This window comes from Arachis ipaensis, chromosome B10, assembly GCF_000816755.2.
Source record: "Arachis ipaensis cultivar K30076 chromosome B10, Araip1.1, whole genome shotgun sequence".
NCBI classification, from domain to species: Eukaryota; Viridiplantae; Streptophyta; class Magnoliopsida; order Fabales; family Fabaceae; genus Arachis; species Arachis ipaensis.
In genome coordinates, this window is record NC_029794.2 from 20,885,134 (window position 1) to 20,893,103 (window position 7,970).

The window sequence follows — 7,970 nt, forward strand, 5'->3', positions numbered from 1 at the left end:
ATATAATAAAATAAGACGAAAAATATTTTTTCATTATTATTTCTAAAAATAAAAAATATATATTCTAAATGAGTAAATTGATCAATTGACTTTAGAAATTTATATGCAACATAATTACATATAATAAAATAGAACGAAAGATAAACAAATAAATAGTAAGGATCACTAAATTGAGAATAAAATAAAATATATAAATTTATGAAAAGAATAAAAAATTAGATTAATACCTACACTATAGTTGTTTGAATTAAAATTTACAATTGAAAATATCAAAAAGAGAAATAATAAAATTAAAAGATACATAGAATCATAGAAAGTTATATAAAAAAATATTTAAAATTTATCTTTTGATAAAGAGAAGATGACCACTAAAAAAGAAATAGAAAAAGAAGGTTAAAAATATGAAATGAAGAAGATGGTTTAAGAGAATAAAAGAGTAGTGACGGCTGAAATTTGAGAATGAAAAAATACTAAATTTGATTAGGTTAATTAATAGTGAAAATAATAAAAAAATAAAATAGATTTGAAACTTTAAATAATTAGGCTTAATTTATTTGTAATGAAGTCATTTAAAATTTAATATATATATATATATATATATATATATATATTCACTAATATTTTAAAAATAATCAAATTTTAACAAATTATAATTAACAAGTTGTACGTGAATAATTATATTTTGTAGTAGTTTGCAACCCTTTATAAATGATGATTTGATGACTACATATTTACCAAAAAATCAATAGTCACTAATGATGTTGTTTTTATATAATATATTTATTGATATACCACATCTTATTAAGCTAGATAGCATGATTTTATTTAACTTTAATAATTTTGTTGATCTGTATAATTTTATCAAATTTGTAATTAAATTTATATTTTTTTAATTATATCTCTACAATGCTTTTAATTTTATAATTAAGTCATTTTCGTGTCAATAACGTTAAAATAAATGGAATATTTTTTCCAAAAAAATATGTGGTCGAAGATTTAATTGGGTTTTTAATTGTGAGTACTTTTAATTTACGAAAAAATATTTTACTAACTCTAATATTTTTCACAATGACAAGGACTCATTACAAAAATAAAAGTTGTATTCGTACCCAATTAAAAGGAAAAAAACTATAAAAATCTAATTACAAATTTAGTAAAATTATAGGAATTAAGAGAGTACTGAATCTAATCTTTTCAAAGAAGTTCATAAAGTCCTCTTATGTTTTTTTTTTTTATTTTACCGAAGATAGGGAGACTCGAACCCATGACCTCTTAAGTCTTAAGTGAGTATTGAGAGACTATGCCATTTGAGGTATAACTAATTGCAAAGTCCTCTTGTGTTTACAACCCAATGTTTTAAGTCGAAGTATATTTTATTCGACAAACTTTTTTTTTGAGAATCCATTATAATAATGAGAAAGATTTTTGCATATCCGTAATTAAGCAAATGTTTCTTTCGAATATCTGTTTTCAGTTTGCAATAAAAAACGGGTAAATTTACATAGGACATACACGAATGTATACTTCACAAGCAATACTTTTATCAAATTCAAAATGGATTCGACCATATATACTTCACAAGCAATACATTTATCAAATTTAAAATGGATTTGACATAAAAAACGTTATGATGTAATTAAACCTTTTGTTTATCCATCTCATATGGGATATCCCTTATAGCTATGACAATCACACATGCTTATTTGTAATTTGTGTAATTATTTTAAAATAAAATACTACTAGAAAACTAGTTATTACAGACGGATATTTCTGATGGATTTTATCCCACGGAAATACAGACGGAATTTCAGAAGAATTTTTTGTCGAAAAACAAAATAAAAAAGAATTAGCATAAATTACAGACGGAAAAAAAATCCGTCGATAATTGTCGGAAAAATTAATTTTTTTCATGGGAAATAGTTACAGACGGAAAATCCATCTGTAATTAAATGGACAAAAATGCTACATTTTATTAAATTATGACAGACGGAAAATCCGTCTGTAATTTAAAATTTTTCGTCGAAAATATTAAAAAAAGGAGTTAGGTTCCTGAAACTCCCAATGGTTCATTTCACTTTTTCACGTTTTTCTTGAATTACTCCTTGCCTTCTCTCTCCATTGAAGATGTGACGTCCTCCGCTGTCGTCGCCGCCACGGCTCGCGTCGCACGAGCTCCCTGCATTGCCCTCATCGCGTTTACTCCCTTCATTGCCATTGTCGTACGAGCTCTCTCTGCTGTGCTCTTGTCTTACGAGCTCCTTCCGCCGCCATTCTCGTCGCTACTTTTTCTCTCCTCGCCGGAGGTTTGTCATCATCTCTTCTCATCGCCGTTAGTTCAGGTAGGCCTCCGCCTCCTTTTGATCCATATCCCTAACCCCTTCCATTGTAATTCTATTCTGATTTCATTATCCCTAGCCCTAGCCCTATCCCTTCCCTGTTGCTGCTACAGAGAACCGAGTTTCTAAATTCTAACATATGAATTTTGTATATTCCTGTAATTTGTATATTCCTATATGTTCCTTCCCCCTCAATCTCCACCTAAGATAGATCCACCAACCACACTGCAAAACTGGTGTGAATTTTCTAACCACAAATTAACCGGCAAGTGCACCGGGTCGTACCAAGTAATACCTTACGTGAGTAAGGATCGATTCCACGAGGATTGATGGATCAAGCAACAATGATTGATTCATTGGCTTAGTTAGACAAATAGAAAATAGTGTTTGAGTATTCAAAGAGCATTAAACAATCGTTTAGAAAATAAAATAGTAAAGTAAATAAGTTGGGAATAAAATATGAAGAAAACAGTTATGGTTTCAAAGTTATCTATTTTTCCGGATTAACTTTTCTTACTAACTATTTTAATTATGAAGGATTTAATTTATGGCAAACTATATGTGACTAGACCCTAATTCCTTAGACCTTTCTAGTCTCCTCTAAAATTCATTAACTGCCAATTCCTTTGTCAATTAATTCCAATTAGAAGCTACATGATCAAATTCCAGTTTATATGCCACAAAAATTCTAATTATCCAAAAATAAAAGAATTATATGTCACATATCCCGTTAAATCCAGATAATTAAAATTTAGGAGAATATGTTTTCAAGATGTTGTTCAAGTAAAGAGCTTTTCCAAGTTTTACAAGAACTCAAATAGAAAGAGGGTCATACTTCCGTTCCACCCAAATTCATAAGATGAAGATCGAAAACAATTCTTAAATCATAAATCCATACATGAATTAAAATAGAAAAAGTAATAAAATCAATCTATACAAATAGACAGAGCTCCTAACCTTAACAATAGATGATTAGTTGCTCATGGTTCAGAGTAGAAAATAGGGATTGTAAATTGGAATGGAATAATGTTGTGGTGGGGTCACCCTGTTGGAATTTCTTTTATATTTAATCCTAATTAATTTAAAATCTATTTTCTAAAATTAAAATAATATCTTTTCCTATTTTAAAATAAAATTTAAATTTAAATCAGAATTAATTAAATAATCTGCGCCTTGTAACGTGGGGACCACTTGGCTTCACTGGATCCACGCCTAACTTGGTTAAGAGCTGCGCCTAACTTCATGCGGTTCACCACACAAGGCGCCTTACTTGGACTGAAGAGGAGGCAATGAGCCTTACTTGGAATACTGGTGCACGAAATTGTGATCTCTGGTAATGGCTCCAAAAAAAACTTGGTGCTCTAATCTCAATTCATAATTTGTCACAACTTCGATACAACTAACCAGCAAGTGCGTTGTCAGTGGCTACATTCCCTCCTCTTGTGAAAATGGTCCAAATGCTCTGTCACAGCACGGCTAATCATCTGAGGTTCTCGATCATGCTGGAATAGGATTCACCTTCCTTTTGCGTCTGTCACTACGCCCAGCACTCGCGAGTTTGAAGCTCGTCACAGTCATTCAATCCCTGAATCCTACTCGGAATACCACAGACAAGGTTTAGACTTTCCGGATTCTCATGAATGACGCCATCAATCTAGCTTACACCACGAAGATCCTGATTAAGAGATCTAAGAGATACTCATTCAATCTAAGGTAGAACGGAAGTGGTTGTCAGGCACACGTTCATAAGGAATGATGATGATTGTCACGTTCATCACATTCAGGTTGAAGTGCAAATGAATATCTTAGAAGCGGAACAAGTTGAATTGAATAGAAAAACAGTAGTACTTTGCATTAATCTTTGAGGAACAGCAGAGCTCCACACCTTAATCTATGGAGTGTAGAAACTCTACCGTTGAAAATACATAAGAGATAATGGAGTTCATTGGTCTCGGTCCCAGAGGGGAACCGGAGTAACCAAGACTGCGAATACAATGATAAAAAGTTCTATTTATACTAAACTAGTCACTAGGGTTTACAGAAGTAAGTAATTCATGCATAGATCCACTTCCGGGGCCCACTTGGTGTGTGCTTGGGCTGAGCTTGAATGTTACACGTGCAGAGGCTCTTTCTGGAGTTGAACGCCAGGTTGTAACGTATTTCTGGCGTTCAACTCTGGTTTGTGACTTGTTTCTGGCGTTTAACTCCAGACAACAGCGTAGAACTGGCGTTCAACGCCCTTTTACGTCATCTACACTCGGCCAAAGTATAGACTATTATATATTGCTGGAAAGAACTGGATGTCTACTTTCCAACGCAATTGGAAGTGCGCCATTTTGAGTTCTGTAGCTCCAAAAAACCACTTTGAGTGCAGGGAGGTCAGAATCCAACAACATCAGCAGTCCTTCTTCAACCTCTGAATCTGATTTTTGCTCAAGTCCCTCAATTTCAACCAGAAAATACCTGAAATCACAGAAAAACACACAAACTCATAGTAAAGTCCAGAAATGTGAATTTAACATAAAAACTAATAAAAACATCCCTAAAAGTAACTCGATTCTACTAAAAACATACTAAAAATAATGCCAAAAAGCGTATAAATTATCCGCTCATCACAACACCAAACTTAAATTGTTGCTTGTCCCCAAGCAACTGAAAATCAAATAGGATAAAAAGAAGAGAATATACTATAAATTCCAAACTATCAGTGAAACATAGCTCCAATTAGATGAGCGGGACTTGTAGCTTTTGCTTTTTTTTTTTTTTTTTTTTTTTTTGTTTTTTTTTTCTGCAAGCTTTGTTCTTTGCTGCTTTTTCTTGCTTCAAGAATCATTTTTATGGTTTTTCAGATTATCAAATAACATATCTCCTTATTATCATTCTTTCAAGAGCCAACATATTTAACATTCTTAAACAACAACTTCAAAAGACATATGCACTGTTCGAGCATTCATTCAGAAAACAAGAAGCATTGTCACCACATCAATATAATTAAACTAAGTTCAAGGATAAATTCGAAACTCATGTACTTCTTGTTCTTTTGAATTAAAACAGTTTTCATTTAAGAGAGGTGATGGATTCATAGGACATTCATAACTTTAAGACATAGTTACTACTACTAATGATCATGTAATGAAGACACAAACATGGATAAGCACTTAACATAGAGAAAACAAAAAACAGAGAATGTAAGAACAAGGAATGAGTCCACCTTAGTGATGGTGGCGTTTCCTTCTTGAGGAACCAATGATGTCCTTGAGCTCTTCTATGTCTCTTCCTTGTCTTTGTTGCTCCTCCCTCATTGCTTTTTGATCTTCTCTTATTTCATGAAGGATGATGGAGTGCTCTTGATGTTCCACCCTTAATTGTCCCATGTTGGAACTTAATTCTCCTAGGGAGGTGTTGATTTGCTCCCAATAATTTTGTGGAGGAAAATGCATTTGAGGCATCTCCGGGATCTCATGGTGATGAGCTTCATGCGTTTCTTGAGATCCATGAATGGGCTCTCTTGCTTGCTCCATCCTTTTCTTAGTGATGGGCATCTCTTCCTCAATGGAAATGTCTCCTTCTATGAAAGCTCCAGCTGAGTAACATAGATGGCAAATAAGATGAGGGAAAGCTAGCCTTGCCCCAGGAGAGGGCTTTTCGGCTATTTTGTAGAGTTCAAGGGAGATGACTTCATGAACTTCTACTTCCTCTCCAATCATGATGCTATGGATCATGATGGCCCGATCCACAGTAACTTCAGATCGGTTGCTAGTGGGGATGATGGAGCGTTGGATGAACTCCAACCATCCTCTAGCCACAGGCTTGAGGTCCAATCTTCTTAGTTGAACTGGCTTGCCTTTGGAGTCAATCTTCCATTGAGCTCCTTCCACACATATGTCCATGAGGACTTGGTCCAACCTTTGATTAAAGTTAACCCTTCTAGTGTAGGGGCGCTCATCTCCTTGCATCATAGGCAAGTTAAACGCCAACCTCATATTCTCCGGACTATTATCTAAGTATTTCCCCCGAACCATTGTAACATAATTCTTTGGATTCGGGTTCTTACTTTGATCATGGTTCCTAGTGATCCATGCATTGGCATAGAACTCTTGAACCATTAGGATGCCGACTTGTTGGATGGGGTTTGTTAGAACTTCCCAACCTCTTCTTTGGATTTCATGTCGGATCTCCGGATACTCATTCTTCTTGAGCATGACAGGGACCTCAGGGATCACCTTCTTCTTGGCCACAACATCATAGAAGTGGTCTTGATGGGCTTTGGTGATGAACTTTTCCATCTCCCATGACTCGGAGGTGGAAACTTTTGTCTTTCTTTTCCTTTTTTTTTAGAGGATTCTCCGGTCTTGGGTGCCATCAATGGTAATGGAAAAACAAAAAACTTATGCTTTTACCATACCAAACTTAGAATTTTGCTCGCCCTCGAGCAAGAAAAGAAAGAATAGATGAGGAAGAAGAAGAAAATATGGAAAGGAGGGGGGAGGTGTGTTTCGGCCAAGAAGAGAAAGGAAGGTTGTGTTGTGAGAAAATGAGGAAGAATGGAGGGTTATATATAGGGAAGGGAGGGGGGTAGGTTTGGCCATTTAGGGTGGGTTTGGGCGGGAAATTGATTTTGAATTTTGAAGGTAGGTGGTGTTTATGAGGTAGGTTTATGGGGAAGAGTGGATGGATGTGAGTGGTGAAGTGGTGATAGGGAAGAGAGATTGAGGTGATTGGTGAAGAGTTTTGGGGAAGAGTGTTTATGGGATTGTGTGAAAGAGGGGTGAGAAGAAGTAAGTGGAGGTAGGTGGGGATCCTGTGGGGTCCACAGATCCTGAGGTGATCCTGTGGGGTCCACAGATCCTAAGGTGTTCAAGGATTTACAACCTTGAACCAAATTGGGCATGCAAAATGCCCTTCCACACAACTCTGGGCGTTCAGCGCCAGATTGGTGCTTGTTCTGGGTGTTGAACGCCCATTTGTAGCCTATTTCTGGCGTTGAACGCCAGAACCATGCTTGTTCTGGGCGTTCAGCGCCAGCTCTTCTCCAGGGTGCATTTCTGGCGTTCAAACGCCCAGATGCTGCCCATTTCTGGCGTTCAGCGCCAGAACCATGCTCTGTTCTGGCGTTGAACGCCCAAAACATGCTTCTTACTAGCGTTTAAACGCCAGTAAGGTCTTCCTCCAGGGTGTGATTTTTCTTCTGCTGTTTTTGATTCCGTTTTCAATTTTTTGATTTATTTTGTGACTCCACATGATCATGTACCTATAAAAACATGAAAAAAAAAACCTCATTCTCTTCAGAAGAGGAATACTCATCAGAGCTCATGAATGGCATAAGGAGGTTTAATGGAATCTCTATGGTCTCTAGATGAGCTTCAGATTCCTTTGGTTCCTCAGAGGGAAACTCCTTATTGATCACTGGACGTCCCAGGAGGTCTTCCTCACTGGGATTTACGTCCTCTCCTCCCCTTATAGGTTCGGCCATGGTGCTTATGTCAATGGCCTTGCACCCTCCTCTTGGATTTTCTTCTGTATTACTTGGGAGAGTACTAGGAGGGATTTCAGTGATCCTTTTACTCAGCTGGCCCACTTGTGCTTCCAAATTTCTAATGGAAGACCTTGTTTCATTCATGAAACTCACAGTGA

At 35.9% G+C, this 7,970-nt stretch overlaps 1 protein-coding gene across 1 annotated transcript in view; it reads left to right on the forward strand.

The window, feature by feature from the left end:
* Positions 2,247 to 7,970, forward strand: part of LOC110267569 (uncharacterized protein At2g24330-like) — a 29,679-nt gene continuing 23,955 nt past the window's right edge. Inside the window, exon 1 of the mRNA XM_021113270.1 lies at positions 2,247 to 2,339. The gene's annotated coding sequence lies outside the window, so the exon portion shown is untranslated. The remainder of the gene's footprint in view (positions 2,340 to 7,970) is intronic.